General features: G+C 41.0%; 2 long non-coding RNA genes across 2 annotated transcripts in view; one reads left to right on the forward strand and one right to left on the reverse strand.

The window, feature by feature from the left end:
- Positions 1–15,400, forward strand: part of LOC138406022 (uncharacterized) — an 82,826-nt gene extending 67,426 nt beyond the window's left edge. The window contains exon 4 of the long non-coding RNA XR_011239686.1: positions 15,262–15,400. This is a non-coding gene — a long non-coding RNA (uncharacterized lncRNA). The remainder of the gene's footprint in view (positions 1–15,261) is intronic.
- On the reverse strand, positions 1,053–9,966 carry LOC138406127 (uncharacterized). The gene is made up of 4 exons (XR_011239756.1): positions 9,768–9,966; positions 3,812–3,987; positions 1,870–2,540; positions 1,053–1,787 (listed from the first exon to the last, which is right to left on the reverse strand). It is a non-coding gene; the product is annotated as an uncharacterized lncRNA (long non-coding RNA).
- Positions 15,401–24,268: the final 8,868 nt, after the last annotated feature.

A 24,268-nucleotide genomic window follows, 5' to 3' on the forward strand; every position in this document is an offset into this window, starting at 1 on the left:
GCTTTCTGTAGCTCATGCCATTCTCTGAGCTCTTGTCAAACAATATGATTTAAGTGAAAGTTACCCTGGGTTTACAACTGTTTCTGAACTTGTGTTAAACTTTAAGTAGCTTCATTGTAAAATAACTTAACGTAACGTAATAATCTGATCTATCATGAACTAAATGTTAAAATCCCATCCATGAGCGTTCACGATCTCTGAAGTTTGAAAATGTAACTACACATTTGTCAGACTAATGTTTATTATCAGTATCCAAACTGAACTATCTGCTCACTAAAGCCATTAAATCATGTTTATGAATCACCACTCACTCCTTGGCAAATTTCCCAGCATGCGTTGTTCAGGGTTAAATTTCTCCAAAGAAGAACTACTTGTCTGTTTTTTTTTTAAATCTTCTCAGATGGGTGACAGATGTTTATAGGCAAAAAATAAAACGCTGACCATGAGGAAGATTAGCACCCAATTCAATCTAAATCCTGACTGATATAAAACATTTATATCTATTGAAACAACAACAGAAAAGGAAAAGCCTTGAAGTTGTTACTATAATCAAACTAAAAACTAACATGAGGTCACCTTGAAATGAAAGAATCAAAGTATAGAGCAAGAATTCTTTGAATATGTAAATCTGTTTTCAAGTATTATTAGAGTACAATTTGTGTCTGCTGATGTATCTCTTTGTACTTCCAGAAAGTTTGTATTCTTCTTTGTGTTATATGAACAGCAGACAGGCATATTTAAAAGGCAAATCTCTGCTGACAAATAGAACTAGAAAAGACAAGATAAGAAAAAGAATTATAAGTGACTGGTTCACCAGTTGAACAGCATCGGATCGGTTCATCACTCTCAGTTAATGTTAATGACCCCTTGTATGAAGGGAGATGCAGCAGCTTAGTTCTTGTTTGTAGCCAGATGAAGAAAAAATACAGTTATTCAAGTGGTTTTAATGTTTGTGCAGTGTATAAATTCAGAGTTGTTTTCATTTTTTCAGATTTTTCTTAATTTTTACTTTGTCCGAAGAAACAAAAAATACAACAAACATTATTACAAACACGTAATAATTAGTAGTTGTTCAAGACTATAATTATGATGTAAATGTACTAAAGCCACACACACACAGCTACACTGTTGATTTCATATTTTGAACCCATGAACAACTTGATATTAGTATTAGATAAAGACAAAGTATTAGAAAACATTTTTTTTATGAGATAAAGGTTAATACTTTGGCCATGCATTTTAAAGTGGAGATCCATATCTGTTACGTCCATCCAACGGGAGTCAAACTCACCACTACAGTGACATGTGAGGTAATACAAACACCAGATAACACAATGCAGAGTCCTGCAGAGGCCAGATAACACTTCACCAGTCAACCGGGTGAGCATTCAACACTCATGGCCACAATATCATTGAGGACGAACACAAAAAAAAGGTGATTTGAGGAACTGACAGCAGCTGGAGTTTTTTTTTTATTATTACTTCTCTGAGTTAATTCATTTGATGAAATGTTGTGGCACATGATGTGTCATATATAAAAGACAGGGGCATCTGTAATCTTCTCAAGGGCATGGATAACAGGCAGATAGACATGTGAATGAGATGGAGAAGGGGTGGGTGGGTGGGTGGGGAGCGACTCATCCCTTTTCTGCCATCGCCACAGTGAAGATAGAGAAAGATTTATGGGACATCATCACCGACCACCTACAATAGCAGGCCGACCATCTTCCACGTGAACCTCTCCCTCCCAGAAAACGTCCTCCATGTTGTTTATTCTTAATGCAAAACTGTAGAAAGTGCGGAATTCATACGTTCAATATTTCAATCAGTGATTTAACTTCTGTGATGTTTTTCTGCTGTAGTTATTACCCTTGATGCTTTGCACTGCTGCTGATCCCGCCCACCGATGACCGATGGGCGCTCAGTTGGTTCAACGTTGACTGACGCTGACAAAACCTCATGACTAACTCGGTGTTGTCTGCCCGACGCACACATCCGCCTGGCGTTGTGCTTTGGAAATAATCTTAGAACAACCATCAAATTTCCCCAGGGATTTCTAAACAAAGAGCTACAGCACAAGCATATCTAATGTTCAGGATATCTGTATTTGTTTTTACACATTAGCAACCCATTGACGTTCGATAAACACAGATGGTTTGGAGTCCGTCCAGTTTCCAAAACTGCATCACAAAGCACAATAGTCTTACGCGTTTTTAATTACAGTCATCTGTAATGCTGTCACTCGGACTCCACCTTTGTTGCGTGGCATGCCGCTGAAATGCTAAACAAAGTCTTGCGTGCAAAAAACTGTGTGACAGAAATTGAGGACAGTGATATGATTACATCTACATCGCGTGTGATCAGTAAAGTTAGGCTCTGATGGGATGTAATCTGATTCACGGTGATTAAAACTGTGAAGAAACACAATTACCAAGGTGCACGTCGTCGTTAGATGATTTCTCGGCTTTCCTCGAAGGGAAGTCATCACATCTGCCTCACAGGTCGTAGATGATTTCCGTGGATCACAGCTGGCGCCCTCCCTGGGGACACATTTATGTGTTATCATCAGTCATTAAAAAGAGTCTTTATAAATTACAGTTTTCAAGTCCCTTTGGGTTTATCAACTGCACGGTACGCAGCAGAAATGTCTCGGAGTGCTTTTAAACTTGGAATCAGAAATTAAGAGGTCCTGTTCTTGGTGATTCTGCAATAATGAAACTTTGTTTTTTGAGCTGTAATTCAAGTCCTTATTGCTGCACATTGCCAGGTAGAGCTATTTGGCAGAGAGACTGCACAAATCAGCACAAATATCCTCTGGGAGCAAGAAGAAACCATTGCAGACATTCTGTAGACTATCCAATAATTTCAGGTGACAATTACAGTGCAGGTCCAAGCCCTTCAGCACAGTTCATACTTGTAAGTTTGCTTTTTTTAATGTTTAATACAAGAAGCAGCCAAATGTTTAATCAGCTCGAATTTAAAAAGGGAGTCTTTCTGTGTCTTTGTGTGTGTGCTGCACACACTGAACATCAGGTTCAGTCAATCATACTGCACTTTGGATGCTCCCTGTAGCAAGGAAGTGCCATTTTTCACATAACTCTGCTAATTGACCTAAGTGACTGATGAGAACTGGGTGAATTATAACATCTACAGCAAGTCCTCATTTGTTTCACATAGTCGTTGGAATCTCTTGAAAGAACATCAACAAAAGCAGAAATGAGTTTTCTACCGTTGTCGTTACGTTGCATTTAAACATTGAGTCTGTGGTGAGTTTGCATGTTCAGTCTTTACTCGGATGACATCTGCGGCCTCATGATATAGATTGCAGCTGAGGAACAGAAACAGGACAAACTGCAACCTTGGTGTGTATCAGGTTGCTTGCCAGAAGCTATTGAACTCTTCTTCGACAGGTCATTCAAACTGTGACAGCCGTGCAAGGACAGTGGGATCAACTTAAAAGCTGGGAAGCAAAGTGAGTCTGGCGACTCCACTTCACATCTGATCCACCGCCGCTTGTCGTTCATGTACCTGTCAGTACTGAGGTGAAGGAGTACATGGCGGCGTTCGTCGGGGGATATCCTTCCTCTCTGCAGCGGCGAGGGAAAACGCCCTGCTCACACAAAGGGGAGCCTCACTCCTTCGCACTGTTTATTTTTAGTCATAACATCCACTACAATTGAAAGTATGGGTCAAGGTGAGGCTAGGACACTTGTGGGGGGAGGGTGCCTGAGGAACAACAAACAGATGTTCTTTGATGATAATTGCAGAGAGGGGAAAAGGAGTGTGGAGGGCGGCCTCGTAAAGCGCTCACTTGTTGCGGCTGTCCCTCCTGCCTGCTGCCCCCTCTGAAGCCTTGTGGTGGTATGTTGTTTAGCCCCAGGAGTCAGAGTGGGCATGCTGGTGCCATTACCCTTACTCGCCAGAGGTGACATCTGTTCACAGTAGCAGCCACAAATTTGAATGTCAATATCCTCGCCTTGAACCGACCTGGAAACGGAAAAAAAACGTGTCAGTCAGTGACAGTCTTTCTTAACATGAAAGGTTAGGGAGCCACAGCCCTTAATCAAGTGTGGCTGTCGGCAGGCGCCCTTTAAAATGGAGCTGTAAAGACAGGCTGCCAGTGTTGCAGCCAGCGAGTGCTAGCACAGAATGATTGATTTGTATAAATCATTGTCTTTTTGCTCTCTCCCTCTCTTTTACGAGCATCAGTGGCGGTGGAGGATGGTGAGGATACCATCATGGGATTAAGTATAGCTCCTCTAGGCTGTCCTGGTGATTAATGAGCTGCCACAGCGTTCCCAACTGTCACTGAGAGGAGCACAGGTTCAAACTATGTCTACACTGATGATACAAAGGATAAAAATCAGTTGTGTCATCGTGTCATTAATGTCCTGGAGTTCTGATGTTGATTTAGCAAGTTGCCAATCACCCTCTGGGGACTGCGACGCTCTCAGTTGTCTCATTTCTGCAAAGTCCTCAAGGCAAATTTGATACTGGAATTATTGATTAACATTTGCTCTATCGTTTGTGTTGGAATCCAAGCAGTTTAGCATTTTGTTGTTGCACGGTTTTAGATATTAAGTTTTGCATTACATCAATCATTGTAGATTAGTAGTTTAGTTTAGCATTAGCTTTAGCAAGGTTTTTGGATTCCCCATCAGCTTAGGCCAGTTTCACCTGTTTATTCTATTTTCATTCATTCAATCATTTATTGCTTTTTAGCTTCACATTGTTGGGGACTTTGGGAAATCATTTGGTGGGATCACAGAATGAAACACTGTAAAAGTCTTTGCCACATTATTCTCTTAGTCACCATAGTTTTGTTGCAAATCTTATGGGCAATTTCTCCCTCTTACTTTTAAGTTACTGCTTTTAATCTGATTTTGACAGAGATGTAAGTCTCTCCTGTCGGCCTTGTTCTGCAGATCCTCCAGAGATTCTTTATGTCTTGTTCCAAAGATCGTTCCCTGTAATGTCCTCTGACCTTTTGCATTGAACTAGATATCTGGGCAGAGAGCTGCGAGGAGAGCAAGAACAGAGGGAAATCGAGCTGCTCTGCATCTATCTCTCCCCGAGGAGTGTCGTGTTTCTCTTTCCACCATTTATTTGAAAGCTATCATTTCCTGGGATTCATCGCTGAAAAATGGCATTGATCCTCCGGATGATAGATGCTAAGTGTCCTTCTATCGACATGCCTATTGACAGACCTGTGTAAATTCTGCATCTTATTACCCCCCTGGATAAATGATACACCTTGTGAACACGGAGGATGTAGCTCAGTCGATGTCAGTGTCTGAGCACCTCCTACAGTAGTGGGTGTCACCGCTGAACGGTGTGATTCATTCTGTCAGAAAACACCTTATCAGTCTCTGTGCTGAATAATTAAACATAATAAGACTGATGGGGGTAACGTCCCTCTGCAAAGCACGCTGGCCAAGAAATGACTACTGAAGCTTTTATTCAGCTCTGTGCTGCAGCTACTGTAGGAAGGTCAAATCTTAATCTAACGGTGTTTTTGAATCTAATATCCCTGTCTGGAAAGTTTGCTGTAACATTAAAATGACTTATGTAAAGTCTTAAACCTACTGCATGTGCCACGGAGCAACTCGTTTCTTTACTGCAATGTTTACAAGGGCTATTTTTCTTTGACTCTGTACGGTTTATTGCATCTTAATCCTACCCTTTTGTAGCACTGCCTGCAAGGACGTTAAATAATGTCCCACTGCCAACTGTTTTCTCCATCTCAATTTGTTTTATAGTTATACACAATTTAACCTTCAGAATAGCTTTTGCAGGTTCATAACACTTGGAACAGGTATAATTTTTCTAACAAACAGAGCTGCAATGTGACCCTATTTATCTATGTTTCTTATAATGCATTGTATTAATTTGTGGGCCATTCACGAGCCATTATTTCAACAACACAATAATTCACTCTTATTGTTCAGCCTCGCTGCCGAGGAAAATCTTTCTTGTCCAGTTGTGCTCTCCTCCATGCAGCTGTTGTGTGGGATCTGTGGGCTTTTTGCACAAGAATCCATGAACCATTATACTGTAGGTTATGGAGAGTGAAATGGGCTCATGTGATTCAGTGAATTTCTTGGCTTGATCGCCCTCTGTGATTTGTGCTTGGTGGCTTTTTGGCTTTTATTTTGTAATATTCAGTTTCACCACAGGAAGTCTAAGTAATCAGTGCCATATGATCTTACACAGGAGACATTATTGCAGCATATTACCAACAGTTGCGTGTGTATGTAGTCAAACAATCCTCAATCCATTAAGTAAGGGATAAACTGAGATATCAGTCATAATTTTGTTATTTCAACGAGATCATTTTGAGAATCTGAAGACGTTTACATTGAAGCTGCAGCTAAAAGCAGAGCTCTACGGTTCCTGCAGGTTGAACCTCTGTGCCAACGTTTGCTCCCCTTGTTCCGAAGATAAATTAGCAGCTCCTAAATAATGCAGTGAACCCTAATTCTCTTTGATTAGTAGTGAGTTAGGTGATGGCGACCCATTGAAATTGGTCATCAGCATAAATAACGAGCGAATGAACTGATAAAATGCAAAGTCCTCGGCCATCATAAATCAAACGGAATCCACTGGCCATGGAAGCGGGTGGAATTAGAAGTCTATGCTCCTATTAATTATGTTGCCTTGTGAAGGCGACAGCGTGATAAATCAGCGCTGAAAGGCCCTTCACTGGCTGAGCCTGAGGAGTTCGACTGCCTGCAAATTGCTTTGTGTATGCTCCTAATTGTTTCTTAAATAACCCACCTTTTTGAGGCAGGTTGAAAGGTAGTCTACCAAGAAGGGTCAAGGAAGTCAGAGACACTTTTTTCCCAGGATAACATTATAGAAAATCATCTTTTGCTCTATCTACCCTCCAAAACATTGATCCATTTAAAAACTCAGTTTGCTTTACTAGCCCATTAGACTCTGTTTAATGTTTTGGTTTAACTCATTGAAATCATTAAGAACAGGAAGATGTGGACAGAAGCCACTGTTCTGAATTTAGTAAATTGGGTATTAACTTAGGTGATGTATATTATATATTAAGGTAATATATTTCCTTGGCAATTCTTGTGGGTTTTATAAACACAGTTGTATAACCACTATTTTCATCCCTCTTGTGTAATATTTCCCTGCAACTGCTTTTTTTTGGTGGCTGAATGAAATCAAATGGATTAAATTAAATTGCTTTAGCTTTTGAGGCATGTAATAACGATCAGACCTCTGAGGAGCATGTAATTAATGTGAATACTGAGGCAGTCATGAGCTCTTGCTCATTAAACTACAACCAACTATAAAACTCTGTGAATTTGGCCCAGGAACTTAATTTGGATTTGTTGAGCACAGGCACCGTCTAGCATGAAATGTAGAGTTTCCAGAGTATTTAGCAGGAATCTGTAGTTAAGTTAAATTGTGTGTGCTGCCTGAAATGCCAGCGGTCATGCAATGTCAGAGCGTGGCTTTGTGCCCGGGTCGGCCGTCAGTATGTGATGAAGGGCTTCAGTACTCTGATCTACTGACAGTTGGAAGTGTGTGTGTGTGTGTGTGTGTGTGTGTGTGTGTGTGTGTGTGTGTGTCTGTGTCTGTGTGTGTGTGTGTGTGTGTGTGTGTTGTAGGGCAAATATAGTGAACGCTGTCGATATTGATTTTTTTTTTCTGACAAACCATTTAACCTATAAAATGTCAGAAAATAATAAGGTATGCTCTTTGTGAGCTCCAAAAGATGAAGGTGATTTATCACATCCAGGATCTCATAGGTTTTGTAATTGTCAATGCAAAAACCATGAATACAAAAATGTCATTGGTAAAAAAAACTTGTTATGATAATTAGAACATACAACAATTCCAGTGAGAATTTAAAAATAGGAATCTCTTAAGATCTTAGTGTTTCTGTTTCTGTCTTGCCTATACAGCCAGTTAATTAGCTTGGAACTGTTCGTCCTCGACTCAAGTCTGTAAGGAAACATGTTTTGCTTCACTTCATAAAGCATTGCCCACATTATCACAAGCCAGTTCAGATTTGGTCGTAAAGCAAGAAAATATGATAAGGAAATATTAAACATAGAAAATAATATGTACAATGTAAAAAGAATATATATAGTGTAGGTGTATTCCACATGTGCTATGCTGTGATGCAGTGTAAAGTTAGATTTTTTAATGATTTGAAAGACAAACTTGTTAAGCTATTGCAAATATGATTGGTCGAATTTTTCATTCTTGTGTTTGTGAAACAGAAAATACCTAGACAGACTGACAGATTGTATAATCAGAAATTAAAAATCCAAACTGTATTCACTTTGAAATATTCACAATTAAGATTAACTGATTATTTTCTCAATAAATCAGTTAATTGTTTTGGCTATAAAACATCAGAGAAGGTGCTCGTTTTGAAGAATTATTAAACCAATGAATCAAGCTTCAAGACTGTTTTGCAAATTAACTTTCTGTTGATCATCGAATCAATTCATGCTCTAATTGTTGTTGCAGCTTTATTGTAAAGCTGCAAATGTTCACATCAGAGAAGCTGGATTCACTGGATGTTTGACATTTATACTCGATGCCTGAGAAATGATGAATTGATTCCTAATATTTTAACATTCTCTGCTCTGTGGGTGTACATGTGAGCGTTTTTTTGTACAAAAACACAGATGTGGTCGGTCGCCCTTCTGCTGACATTCAGCCTGTGGTGTTGTTTGAGTTTAAATAATGCTCCTGTGCGGTCGAAGGAATAATGGCGTGGACTTTCATGACATTGCGTCAGTGCCAAGGTGACTGACTGGAGGACTGATTGCTCCCTCTGTCGCTCTCTCTTTCTCTCTGTCCGTCCCCTCTTCTCACCCTGTCAATAAGCATCCTCTTGTCTGATGGAGTCACATCAGGGCACTGCAGCTGACACCATGGTGTCTTTATTTCCTGCAGCAATCCTTTTACAACACACATCAGTGGTGATTAATACACTGACAGCAGCCACAAGGTTAACCCCCTGCTGCCAGCCAGCTACTGTTACTGACAAACACACAGGACTCACCTTCCATACCTAACTACACCAGGCTGCACCTTCCTTTCTGATATACTACATACTGTGTATAATCAAAGAGCAGAAATGATAGTGCAGGATTTCACTGGCACTGTACACTTTAAATTTGATTGATGGGAGCAGATGATATTGGTATTCCAAAACTGTATTTTACATTAAACCAAATGGTTGCTCCCACTTGCAGCTGTCTGCACGGTTATTAAATCGGAGGCCTTCCGATTTAAATTTATGGCATCCATTACTCAAGAATTTACATGTCCAGGTGTTGCATCTGTTTGGCTTCAGGTAGGGGTCACTTTGATTTATTAATATCCGTGGATTCATCTGCGAGACAATCACTGACATATTGTCACTTAGGGCAGTGTGTCTCTCTGTCTTTTAACAGCTGTGACAACCTGCGTGTTATTAGCTCTGCGGCTGATTATGCAGACACGCATACCGAAAATGTCGGCGTCTGTAGGGCGAGATTACACACAGTGCTTAATGGTTATAATAGCCAATAAACAGCAAATCATAGACTGAGAGTTGAATAAGGATTTTCTCGTTATATCTTATCAACACCTGCTTAATCGCTGAACATCTCAGAAATGTCATGATGGAGGAGATCAGGCAGCGGTCTTCAGGAGTGATCGGACCATCTGGGTCATTCAGAGCCATATGTTCACACCTTGTTTTTCTTGCATCGGTTCATAAAAACAGTTTGTTTGCAGGAGCTTACCGGCTCTATGGTTCTGCAGCTTTTTCAGACCCAAATAGCTGCTGGTATGACGGAGCTTGGATTTGGATTTACCAATTAGTTGATCAGCAGATCAATAACTTTGATAATAAATTAATGAATTTGTTTAAGTAAATGTGAGAAGTTGTTGTGTTTCCCTTTTTTTTTTTAGCTGTGTCCCAATTCAAGGCAGAAATGAAGGCTTGTCCCATCCTTACTGCTGTCACCTAGCAACAGAGCTGCAGTTGGACACAATGGCTACTTGGTTTTTTAATATTAGTTGAGCCTTGAAAAATGGTTTGTCAAGAAGAATCCACCAATTGGAGCCTTCGTTTCTCGCGGATGAGGGATGCAGCCCTTGTTGAGACTTGGCTAATGTCTTGATTTGTTCTGGATCTTTGTTCTGGACAAACCAGGCACATGCTATCTCTATATGGCATGAACACTTACATTAATATTAAAGTTCATTGATCTACTTGTCAAATTTGAAACTAATCATCAGTTGCTACCCTCTAAAGATCACTGTAATATGGGTTTGTGACCAAATCTCTTGGGATCACAAATGATCTTAAAGACAGACCCTTCAGCTGAATTTTAAATGTCACATTTGAATTTAAATGTCAATAATACGTCCGTGTTTCCTGTAGTTTTTAAATTACTTCTTCTATCTCCATACAAGAAAGGCATAACTTTAAAGAAAGCAGAAGATTAAGTTTGGCACCAAACATGAGCGTCTCTCCGCTCACTGTGCGTGTCAGCAGGACGGACCACTGAGGGCCATAGGTGGCCAAGTTGTTAGGACATAGCAAATGTCACAGGCTGTGGGAGAGAGCGTCCCCTCGAGTCCCCCAGATGCTGCTCCCACCTCTCATCATTAACTCTCACACTGAGATAGTAATTAGGGCTCCTCGCGGCATAAGACAGATTCTGCATCAGACCAAATTTTCTAAGCTGTCATTCTAATTATATAGGCCAGGGCAAGATGGATCAGCTTGGCCGTGTGTTAGTATTGATGTCAGCTAATCATGGTGACTCGGCCCCAAGCCACAAGGCGCTCCGCTGTGTCCATCTGAAGCTGCGAAAAACAAAAAGCTCACGATAGAAGTGGTGACGCTTCTAAATTATGTGGCTGAAGAAACTGTTATAAGTTGTATCTCACTGCTCATAGACTATAGTGTAATCCAGTCTAACAGTACTGTGTCATGACTCAGTAACAGTTAAGCTTCTCATTTAAGTATGACTTTAGCCCCCGCTTCTCAAGCAACTGCCAAATTATAACCTTTTCTTACTGTGCGCGCGGGGACATGTTAATTGGATTTGACAAGGGCATATTATGCACAACAAATATGCATAATTCTGCAAAAATGGAAGAGAAAATTGGAAATAAAGAAGAGAACAAAGTAGATTTACATGGTCGGGTAGTCTGAATGTCTCGTATCATATTCGCTCCTGCCGCCTGCATAAAAAGGCACAGAACTGTAACAATGGATATCAGTGGAAAGTGCTTTAAAGTTAAAGCTGATGGATGGCTTGTCAAAAAAAATAATTGCACTGGTTGGAAAGTGGGTCTGCATGCTTAGAGGGGGGAGAGCAGGATCTACAGAGAGGATGATGGGAAGTGACAGTGGTCTGTCAAGACGCAGGGGCTGCCCAGAGTAGTGTGAAGCCCCAGCTAGAAGGTGGCAGAACAGAGCATGCTGTCAGAGCAGGAAAGTGCCTTTAATACATTGAAAAGAAAAGGAATCCGCCTGTCAGACCTGTTCAGCCAGTCGAGGGAGGAAGAAGGAATATGGTGGAATAGGTGTAGACGTGGTAGAGCTGTGTGAAGCCGGCGGGCCACTGGGTGACTACAGGTACAAATCACGCAGTCGAATGAGATGCATCGTCAGCTGCTAGTGGCTGCTACCAGTTACGACTGGTTCCTTTTGCTGTGACAATTCATTAATCAGTTTGACAGATCTGGTCTTATTACATGGAATATTTGACACTTGAGCAATTGGATTGTCAACTGCATCCTATTATAAATGCAATTCAAAGTGAAAATTCCTCTCCTGTTATCTTTAAGGAGTCTTGCGCTGACCTTGGGAGGCAAGCGCTACTGCTATATGTTTAAATGTATGCACAGTGAGTGAATATACATATAAAAGCCTCTAGAAAATACAGAAACAGTCCACCGCTCATTTGTCTGCTTGGTCCCTGCCCATGCATGATATAAAAGTGTCAGGCTTTGATTGGAGGAATGATGTATAGACTGACCTAACAAAGGATCAAGTGCCCAGTAAGACAGACAGCTAATAGATAGAGAAGCAAGAGATGCCTCATTTAGAGAGGAAGGGCTGTTTGTGCTGCCAATATGACAAAGGGGAAGTCGACAACTATTGATCCGAGCTCACGGATGACAGCTTAAAAATTCAGCAATAATCATGACAAATGAGGAGAGGCACCACAGCCAGAAAATTATCAATAATCAGCGGCTGAGAAGAAATGCCAAGGTCAGAGAGAAAAGGCTACTGAAGTTCTCTTTGTGTGTGGAGGCTGCCAGGTGATATATTGGTAAAGATAGGAGGAGCAGCCTCTAAAGCGAGGTAGAAGTTATTAATTAAGTTTTGGATCCCAGTGGGATATGAATGTCCCTCACTATGGATTCTTTGCCAGAGCTCAGTGAATGCCAAGGGCAAAGAGACCATTATGTAACAGGCAGTTTCTGGTGGCTCTGATCCCTCACAGGGGAGCCGCTGGATGGATTGTGCTGTATCAATAACTCATTCCCTTTTCAAAGGAAACCTGAAGAAGGCTGTGGCATTAGTAGCATCGAGTTTCATGACAGGTCAGGGCTGATGTGGGCTCAACCTGGAGGGATTTGTCTCCAGCCAACAGGAGTACTACCAGCCACCCAATGGAGCAACTTCATCAAGGCCTTTTGACAAGGAAGAAGAATGAGTGGGATAAAAAAAAACACTCTCTCTGGGTCTGCTGCTCTGGTTTTCGCCATTTCGTCCATCATGACTCTGACAATGTTACTGGAGTCCTCTCTTAACTTTATGCCGAGACAATCAACACATCGTCATGCTGCCAGTTCCTCAACCACTGCTGCCTCATCTATCGTCTCTGTGTAACAATTCCAGAAGTCTCTGTCTGTCTGTATATGCCTCACACTTGACATGTGTATTGTTCAGGGCTATAGGTGTCGAATTTAGAGACATTTTCAACATTGAAAAAAATTTTAAAAAATGGGGAAGCAGCTCTTTGCTGTCCATACAAGAAATGATCCAAAATTGCACAGACCACTGATAAGTTATGAAACAACCTAGTGACTTCAGCCAGAAGGAAGGACTCTACTCAGAAGGAATTTATCTCATATTTATGACTTAACTGTTCAAACATCACACAATACTTCCATTGTCCTAAATGTACACTCATCTATTAGTAAACATCACGTTAATGTTTAATCAGATTCTAGTAGATGATCAAATACTGTAGCTATAATCATTCAAATGGCAGATGAATTTAAGATTTGTTGGATAAGCTATGTCCACACAATGAGTCACTGCCTCGATGAATGACACATCCTCCTACCTGCACCTTAGTCATATCTGAATTTATCTAATTCCTGACAAATACCCTCATATTTTGTTTTTCATCTTATACGAAAGGTGCCCCTTATGACGCTTGTAAATTCACTGTAATAAAGTAAATGACGTGTTTGGTTGAAGCGACTGATTGTTGAATCATTAGCCTTTGCTTTCTTTACATTTAGGCCGAGCACGTTGCATAACAGTAGTGTCCTCAGTTAGTTGCTGCTGAAGTTGATTGAAAGGAGGTTAAACTGTAAAGCGCTGAAAGGAGTTGCTGACACACACGGGTTTACTGATATGCAAATACTGTCATGCGGTTACAAATGCAATTTTTTGCAGGTCACTTGTTCAGCCAAGGTTTAATGGGCCATGAGGTCAAAAAGACAAGAGAATAATTTACTAGTTGTGTCATATTCCTGTGATGGAGACGTCATTCTGGCTTTGGGACCTGATATGTTGCCTCAGTGTGAAAAGTGGCATGTGGCTGGGAGAATGCACTCTTCAGGGGAGGTGCGCTTTCTCACATCTTTGGTCCAAACTAGCACACCGCTAATAACAACACAAGATATTAATGCTCGCCTGGTGAAAACGATCATGTGGCAAAGAGAAATCCTTGGCTGAGTTGTGAAACAATTAAGCGTCCAGAGCAGCTCATTTGTTGAAGTGTGTTTGGCATCCTTGCCAGCTATATAGAATGTTCACATCCATTCACACGGAGTTGTAAATTTTTTAAATACCGTTCGCATCATAATGTGATACGTCGCCGCAAGAGGGATGATTATTTTGTCATATTATTGCCGCTCAGACACTGCCCACACACTTCCTTTGCTGTAAGGATAAAGCACAGTTCCTGTTTTTCTGGGACCATCTGTAAGAAAAAACCAGCCCAAGGTAAAAACGATGACTGCAACTTGGCAGAAGATTAAACGGGCCTGCTGCAAAAGCCATTAATAATTCTCATATTTTGGAAACAGACCATACATACAGAATCTGTGGTATTTAATCTCCTCTCTCAGCGAATAAAAAAAAAAGGTCAGCTGGGAGGGAAAGGACTTTTTTTTTTTCCTTCCCCGGCCCAGAGTGATGGGCCTAGCTTTTCCAAGGCACCCCATTTGTCTGTCAGAGCTGTGAGCAGAGCCAGTGATTTAGTTTCCATCACATGAAGCTCATGTCCGGTTGATGATACTGCCAGGCGGGATATGGGGAGTATTTGTCACCTGCAGCTTTGACAGGGAGATAATTGCTGATAGTTAGCAGAATAATAGGATATGAGCATTACCAGCCTCACAGGGTTTTCAGGAATATTTGTTGCTCACACTTGAGAACATATTTTCCCACATCATTTCAGTATTCAATGTGTTTACACAGAGACAATTTAAGCTAATCAGTGTGAAACAACTGACACTTGAACTAAGCATTTTTTGTCATTACACTGCTGAACCATTATTTATGATTTTAGCAGTTGTATTATATGTATTTCCATCATCCGATTGGTTTATGTACAATTTTTTATTAAAATGACCTACATCATATATTTCAGTGACTTGTGTACTGACATCCAAAATGTTTTCAATGTTCAAGCCCAGAGAAATCCCTACTTTTATTCAAGGTAACATGACATTTCATTTTGGTCGCCTTTTTATTGTGTCATATCCACTTTCCCTCCAGCTTAGCCCAAAGGAAAAAACACTTCCACTGTTTGTATGGTCACTCTTTGGATCATTGGATCAAGAATATCCATTGATGTTTGCTGCGTGACATGAATAAAACTTTATTACATGAGTGAATGAATAAATAGATACAGAAAAAGGAATGGGCGTACCCAAACCTGAAAAGTGCTTCAAACTGTGGTTAAATCACACTTTGTATGCCAACACTGACAGTGCCATGCTTTTTAGTATCTTCCTTTGTGTCATCCACAGGGTCAGGCTTCCTCCCTCTGAGCCATCAGCAGGTCTCACATGGCCTCAACACCTCTGCCAGGCAGCTTCCACCACCACCACCAACAACAACTCTGCCTGTGACAACAAACAGGCCGAGCCACATCAGACTACAGAATCATTTCAAACTCACCAGGAGCTGTAGTCCCCACCTGCCCGCTGTTCAGGTTAGAGGTCATTTTTCTCTCATTATTTCTTAGTTGATCCACGACTAGCGCCAACGGTAACATCTAAAGTCAGCAAACATGATGCACTGTTTTCTGTTTGGAGACTTGGCTGATCTAGGAGTTCATCGTGGGGTCACTTAATGATCTGTCTGGAGGCTAATTTGGACATCTTTAAAATCATGCAGCCTGCTAACTGGAAATGAAGAAGTCAGAGTTGAGTGTTTATCTGAAGTTATACTATTGCCCCAAGTGCTTCTTGATTTCCCTTTCCAATGGTTTTGGCAACACATTCAGAGGACAAGTGTGTTTTACATTCTCCTCAAATACAAAACAATGAAGATCTTTGTCGAGACTTAATTTGACCCAAATGTTGGTGAAATAAGTGACTTACAAAAGAGGCAGGTCACTTTAGACAGCCGTAATGGATGGAGCAGCAGGAGGAGTGGTGCAGATAAGGGAAAAGTGCCAGAAAACTCAGCTGTGGGGGTTAGGGAATAATCTCTCTATAATAGCCAGTGTTGGGTCAGAGAGCACTCCCGGACCCCCTTGCTGTCCTCCTGTGTGTTAACTAACGCTCACCAGAATGCTGCCTGAACCCGGGGCTGGCAAAGCCACAGAGTGGGATCCAAATTCTCAGCAGCTCTGTGACCTGGCTGAACCTCTACCTACCACCCGTCAGTGGGAGGGAGTGGGGGTGGTAACTGTTGTAGAAGTCCTCTGAGCCAGCAAGAGGCTGATGTAGACGGATTCACCCCACTCCCAGCAAATATACAGCTTTGAAATGAAACACAAATTATCTCTGTTGGGAGCGCAGTGAAATATTTATTGCTGTTGTTTCAGTCAGTGTGGTTTTATGTGCCGCTTGTGTATTGGATAGTTAATGGCGTGTATTTTCCGCCTGTTTGTTGTACTCTTTTTTTCTTTCTTTCAAGGACACAAAGGATAAATCTTTTTTCCATGAGAAATCTGAAATTCCCTTTCCAAGAGCATCTTCATGCACAGATGGAAATACCTCAGTCTGTCCTGGGATAGAGAGCCACGGACATCATGCTTTTTTAAAACAATGAAGTATTTGATTCTGTCCAAATTGGAAGAGCTTTCAAGGCATTTAGGTCCCACCCAGTAACATGATTTAGCCCTATGACTCGCCTCATTCTAACTAGGACTAATGAAGGGGGGGGCTTTAAGACGTCTCCAGCATGCAGCCAGGCATTACCGATTAGGTCATTGGAACGGCCGCTGGGCTGAGCATGATGGATGACTGGTGGAATGAGTTTCTGCCTAGCGGTATTGTGAAATCTTTTCATTGTCACTGACGGGGCCTATGAAGGGGACTGATAAATGAGGGAGCAAGTGTCAGAAACACCCTTCTTTGCCCTCCTGCGGCTTTAATATCTCCCCCCGGCTACAGAGCAGAACGTATTGATAAAAGCAAAAGTTTTAAAAATAACCACATGGTCGGCGTGAGCCAGGTGGAGCGAGGTGGAGATGATTAAGGCGACCGGCTGCCGGACTAACCCCGGGGTTGGTCGCTGTAAACACCAGTCGAGGCCGGTGTCCATGCTGAGAAGAGAGAGACGCTTTTTATGGGGAACGGGTGTTACCGCAGTGACACGGTGCTGTGATGAATGTGTTACCTCCATCTGGTTCCAGCACATGTAATAAATATCTAGACTCATGTTTGACCTCTTTCACTTAGCAGGCACATCTTTCACATCAGGAACATCCAACAGGGAGTCTTGATTATAGGTGTGTGTGGAGGGGAGGTTGCAGGAGCAGTATTATTTTTCAATATCTTGAGGTATTAGTGCAACAAGAACAAGTACACCAGGTAGGTAGTTAGTGTGTACAGTTGATAAAAATCCTCATTGCAAGTGCATCAACTGGCCTTTTTTAATTGTAAGCAGTCTGAAAAATCCAAACATGTTAAATCCAAAGCCACAAATCCTCATGTTTGAAAAACTGGAATGCTGCACGTGTTTATTTTTGCTTGGTAAATTACTTAAATGTATCAATTGAGGGTGAAAATTCAGTGTTGATGAATTTTCTGTCAGTCCACCAATGGATCGATCAACGGCCTCAGTGCAACCCCCAGTAGATCAGTATGTAAGAGGCAAACGCAGGGAAAGAAATGACCAAAGTAAAACATGCACACGGACGCAGCTTTTCTTTTTAATCCCTCCCTTCTTACATCGTCGCGGTCTGACCTTGCAGCTTCTGTGCCCCATCCATCTTGGGCTGTTTAGCCATTTCACTGGATACATACTGCGCAGATTAACACAATTCATCACCACAATCATCCTCGATTCATCACCCTTCCCAATGAATGTTTTGACATCTAGTTAATTTTCTGCTGATGATTTATCAAATTATAATTACCATACTCTGAAGGAGTCATTCATTATGTTGATACATGATAATGATGCCAAAGTGGATTGAATTTTAAGTAAGTTCTCTGTGATTATAACATATGCATTATTGTGAGTAATGCCTTACACTTTGGTCGCCTCCAGCAGCAGAAAGTCTGGGGACGTTGTTAATGTTGTGACAATCAATGGCGAAACAGGCAGGTTGTTAATTCGGTTTTAAACTACAAATTGTCGAGAGAGGGCATGCGGCGCATAAAAGTTCCCTGAGATTCAAGACTCTGATTTAAGGTGCTTCGTAATTAAAGGGTGCACTAATTTAGTCAGGGCTTCAGTTACGCTCCTCGAAAGCAAAGACTCTGTTAATGGCTTAGCCGCAGTGCTCAGGTACTTTATTAGCAGTTCACTTGTTCATTGAGCCTCACCACTATGCTTAAAAAACAATCAATATAGTCAGCTATGCATACCACAAGACAGATAGTTCATCTATTGATTATTCTTGTTATTATTTAATTAAAATGCTCATGAGGCAGCTAAGTGATCAGTAGGGTTGTGTTAGTCTGCTGCTTATTTTTTTTCAATTAATCCATCGGTTGTTAAGTTTATTGAACGTTAGAAAATGGCCACCACATGTTCTTGGTATTTAATGTGATGTCTTAGATTGTTTGTTTGTTTTGCACACAGTCCCAAACCCGAAGATATTCAGTTCATAATGATAGAAAATAGAAAATGAGCAAATCTTCACATTAACTTTTCGCAACATAAGATAATTAATAGGACATAAGTCATTTTTCATTTGCTGTTTGTTATTTACCAGGATTACACAAAATCTACGGAGCTGATTTTATTGAAACTTGGTGTATGGGTGTGGAATCGGATGTACTGTATTCAGACTGAAGTTAGGAATCAGCTATATATCTAATTCTGGCTCAATGATTGTGTTGCTCATGGCCGCTGTTATATGAAATAAACTGATAAACCAGCAAAAATACAAAATATTGTGTTAGTGCTAGTTTGGTAATGGTAATATTCCAAAATCTCAATGTACAATCCAGACACATTGTTTCTCTGCACCTCTCTCTGTTAGTTTGACTGTAGGTAGAGATCAGACCAGACTCTTCACCTCATGTTCACCAGCTTATTATAGTCAGATTTAATTAATGTTGCGTGATGTGTTTGGTTTGCAGAAAGCTTCAATCTATTGTTTTGTCCAGGATGACTGTGTGTCATCACTCAGGGGCTATGGGGCAATTAATTAGTACAGTTTTCACAGAGAACGTTATGAGGTCAAGTTGCCATTTCCCATTCAGTCTGATTCAATGTCAAGCTGTTGTTTCAACCCTGAAAGTAATGATGGCCAATTTCAGAGAGTCTGATGTTTCTGTGACATGGATCGAAAAGAGGACCAGATATGATATGTGACAGATTGTAGACTTCACAAATTCTTAATTATTTTTAAGGAGGCTCACATGAATGTTTATCTTAAAATTGTATTTACGGTTGATGATGATTTGAATAATGCCGACTGTTCCCAAAGACCGAGGCTCATTCCAATTCCATTTGAATCAGTGGTTTTTTCCTGTAAATATTTTTTTTTCCTTTTGGACATTTGTCTTCACAGGCTCCCTCCCACTTATCAAGATACTTATTCAGCTGTCCACTCCCATGTCTCTCTCGTAGCTCACTCGTAACCATTTTGCCAGGCTAAGTGCTAAAATTGAGCAATTTTGTCTCCCTTTAAAATAAACCAACACCTATTATAGTGATCTTTTATTCATAGCCCCCTTACCTCTAACGTCCACCTCTCTCTACATCCTCTTCCTTTACTTGCCCTGGCCCCCCAAGAAATGCTATGGTGCGTACCCCCCCACTCCAGACTTGTCAGCTCCAATTTGCAGTCATTTGGTGTGAATTGTGTGCCTTGGTCCGGGGCTCTCAAGGTCAGGGCCTGGTAATTGATGTTGCTTATTCATCTGTTTCCTGTGTCTCTTCTCCCTCCTTACACAGTGGCCTTTGTTTGTATAAATTGTTTGAAGATTTACTGTAGTTCTTAAAAGCCCTGAGAAGTGTCCCCCTGCTGCCTGGGCTCAATGTCCCTGCCCAGCGCTGATGACACACCGCTGGTCTCGGACAAAGGCCTGTTTTTCTAACGCAAGATGGAGGGAGCATCTCCCCGCATAACAATTGAGGCAAGACTTGAATGAGACTTCCACTCACTCTTTTGGTCTCTAAATCAAGCTTTAAATGGCTTTTAAAAGAAAGAGAGGAGAGTAACAGAGGGATAAAGTGGGGGATGTATTCAGAAATATAAATGTGTTCAGTGCTACAGTAAGAATTCAGTACTGCAGCTAAAACTGTGTCAAAATTTCCTTCTACAAAATCTCTATCTTACCTGTTTTCGGCCTGAAATCCTGGTGGCCTTGCAAATGTGGATCTGGATTCACAAATATCTGTTTCAACACTTCTCGCGTCTCTGAAGAACTATGCTCCCCTGATGGCTGTCACCCAAGGTGCAGATAAACAATGGGTGCATTTGAAAACAAAGCCCTGATTATGGGGGTACGTTTAATCCCAGCTTGACACGTCAGCGGGCTGCATGGGCGACGGCTTTCAGGAGAGGCTTTGAAGTGGCAATCTTTTCAGATTCTTGGCTCATTACACAATAAAGAACTCTTCATATGTAACTGAAGTGGGCTGGGAAATGATGGTTCATGATGTTTATGGGCTCCTCGACTTGCAGTGAATTTACAAGGGTGGCCGTCATGTGGCTGGTTGGTTCTTTTTTAAATGACGCAACAGGATATGTCTTAGTCACTCGGGAAGTTTTATTGGTTTTTATATTAAACCACAAAGCCATAAAAGAAAGTAAATAACGTAGATTGTAATAGTTCAGAGGAAAGATATTAACATGCCAGGAAATTAGCCTTAACGTGCACTGGTTCTGGAGAAAACTAACATATTTAATCATTTATTATAAGGTCATGAAGGAAAAGTAAATAAATGTTAGATTAAAATTCTCACTCACTCTTCTGTCTTGCTTGATCGTTAGTCTGAGGCTGAGTCATTGAAAAACCTGTCTTTTCCACTTGTTGAGCTCCTAGAAATCTCACCTTTTCTCCCCTTTACCATCCCCAAACAATAGCGCTAATCTCCTTGATCATGCTCCGTGAACAAACGGGATGTGGAATGTGAGTGACGTGCCCACAGTAAACATAGGAAATGCACCTGTGAGGACAATGTGTTGGGGAGGAACAAAAAAAATGCACACAAGGCAGCTGGAGACCTTTTAATTAGTGCTAATTACCTTAGCAAAGGAACGTCGGGAGGCTTGAAAGGATTTGTGTCAGCGCGTGAGAGATCAAAGATTGAGGCAGTCACGTTTTGTTCTGCTGAGTCAAAAAACTAATAAGGAGGGTGATAATGGGGCCCAGGAGAGTGACAACCCAGGTGGTGGTGTGTTAAATCCCCACCCAAGCCAAGATCCACTTCAGAAATCTCTTTACCGTGAACTAAAGGCTCTCAAACCCTAAAAAATCACACTAAGATGTACATTTAAAGGGGATTCCCGCTGTTTGTATGTTCATTATCTGATAATAAAATGGCTAAATACTGCTTCAGCGTCAGGTAAACCTGTCAGCCGGCAAGTTTCATTTTTATGATTGCATAAGCCAGAGGGTCTGCAAGCTTTTCAGTCACAACCCATCAACCCGACCCGTGTGATGGCACCTGCAAGTTTTTCTGGAGGTGGGTCAGATCTAGCTTAAAAGTCGTCCCCCTTCACATCCAATTCACCGTCACATTCTTACCTACAGGCAACCTCTGCTGAGCCCCGGTCATTAATCAAAGCGGAGTGCTGTCCTGACCTCAGCCCCTTCCCTTTGAAGTGCTCTGTCCTCTGCAGCATGAGGAAATCATTTGCTGCCTGATTCAATGAGCCATCAGTCGAGCCAGCAGACCTAATGACATGTGAGAATATTAACCTCCTACCACCAAGAGTGCTGCTGCTTGGGAAGCAGTCTATTATTCATCCAAGGTTTTACTCAAACCTCTTTTTTCACACACCGGTCTCTCTCTGTTAAACACTACTGCAAAGACTGGTGGGGGCACCTGTGCTTGGTTCTGATAATTAATTAAAGTTAATTATTTATTATGACTCTATTTCATACATCTCACAGTGACTATAAATGTACAATGTTATTCCAAAATATTAATTCATACATTATTCCCGACGAGTGAAAATTTTAAAAATGAGAATTATCATGAAAAAAAATCCTGGATTTACCCCAAAATTTTATCATGTCCCATCCTTCCACCAAGTTTTGTGAAAATCTTGTTCAGTAGTTTTTGCGTGACCCTGCTGCCAACCACCAAACAAACAAATGGAGAAGGGCAAAACTGTGACCTCCTTGTTGGAGCTAAATATGATCAGTTGACCTGTTATCCTATGATACAGCCTGTGATCCAAATGTAATCAATATTAGTTACACAATGAAACCTCTATTGTTGAATTTACATGTCTGTATAAATATTCAACTACTACTAAATGTACATTTTATGCAACACAGTCATATATTATGTTACTTTTGATGTATTGGAGTTGTTAATGATTGGTTAGCATCCATATTTTAGTCATTTTTTAAATAATTATCAACTGTTGTTCCATCATGAGAGCACCAATCTTTCAATTTATGTGTGTAATATATGTGAGCTTTCAAAATTATTTGGTAAAAAACAAGAATTTGGACTTTAATCAACAATGTTATGTGTTTAAAATGACGGTACAAATCCTTATCTTTTTACGACCGTGCTCCTCCATGCCATTCATTATAGTTTCCTGTCTCGACAGGCAATCTGTACTGAGAAGCCTCCAGTCCATTACACACATATGAGGTCCATCACTCCTGCAGTATTGACAAATTCATCAGGCATTTTTCTCTCTGCTCCCTGAGCAGAATTTAGATTTGACTGCTATTCCCAACCCAGAACGGCCTCGTTAGAATACAAACATAGCTTCTCCAATCCGCAGCTAGTTGGGAGCTCTAACAGTGAAGAGACATTACCTGTCAGCGCTTACAGCTTGGCCCGGAGTTTGCACTGATTTGTCATGTACAACACATTGCCGAGAAGACATGCATCTTGCATTACTTGACGTGGAAAAAAAACCAAAATGCTATTTTATTGTGCATTTGCTATGAAACCTTAAATATATGCCGCTGCTGTGCACGGGTAAGGGATATTTATGAATTTAGGCTCACAATAACAACTTTTAGCTGTAAACACAATTTACCTGACTTCAAGTCGAAACGCTGAATGTGTTTCCACTCTGTTGGTGTCCTGTTACTAGTGAATGTCTATTCTCTCATCTTATAGCTCTGGTTTTGGGCTCTACCAACTCCCGAAAGTGATCTATGGCTCTCTAGCTTTTCGTCTGTCTCGCCTGAGCAATTCTCTCTCACTATGAATGATCACACTCATATTACACATCTAATTGATTGTTATTGCAGCATATTTAATATAGACACCATTTATGTCCAGATATTTGTCAGCTTCTTCCTCTGATATATGAGGCTTTACTGTTTTTCTCTCCATTTTACGGTGTTGTAAATTAAATATATATGAGTTTTGAACTCTTGAACTCAAAACCAATCATTTATAAATGCTCCCTTGAACTCTGAATACTTGCGATGGCATTTAACATTTTATCTATTGCTTTTATTATTTTATTAACTGCATGATTAGTAAACCAAACCTGTAGATGCATTGATAATAAAAGAAGCTATTAGCTGCAGCTCTAGTTCATCATTTTCATTTTGTTGAACAGTGAGTTCATGGAACAGCAACATCAGACCCATTTCACTTGCTCACCTACATAATCTGTTCATCACTGTCACATATCAAGACTGCCTCATTCCTTGTCACATACAGTTGTGGAGAAGCCTGGACAGACACCAAGCGACATCCAATCTGACAAGTGATAAAAAAGTGTTTTGGCATGTTACGGGCCTTGTGGGCTGGCCTTAGTACCCCACGGTCACAGGTTGAGGACATCCGACCTGAAATGCATACAAATTAATGGTCGGAATGACTGACAATTTCACCGATGAGCCCAAAGTGTCGGCCTGTTGTCAGCAGGAGTTTATCAATAGACACGTCTGCATATGCAGTCGTCTATCGATCCATCCATCTCTGTCCGTCCGTCTCGGCATCACTGTAGCTTGTCTGTTGTCATTCGGTGAATCGGCTGTGAGGAGAGACGGCTGCAGGAGTATAAATTTGCAATCCTTGCACCTCTGGAAAAGGATTTAGAATGATGGCGGCGTCATTTTGTGACATGTCAAAAATCTCACTATTCTGGATACACAAATTCAGATTTATGCGTTTTTTAATATAGTCAGCTTCACAGCTCATAGGAAGCATGCAAGTTAATGCTGCGAGGTGTACTCGTGTTACCGCTGT

The sequence above is a fragment of the Paralichthys olivaceus genome, chromosome 21 (genome assembly GCF_024713975.1).
Source record: "Paralichthys olivaceus isolate ysfri-2021 chromosome 21, ASM2471397v2, whole genome shotgun sequence".
NCBI classification, from domain to species: Eukaryota; Metazoa; Chordata; class Actinopteri; order Pleuronectiformes; family Paralichthyidae; genus Paralichthys; species Paralichthys olivaceus.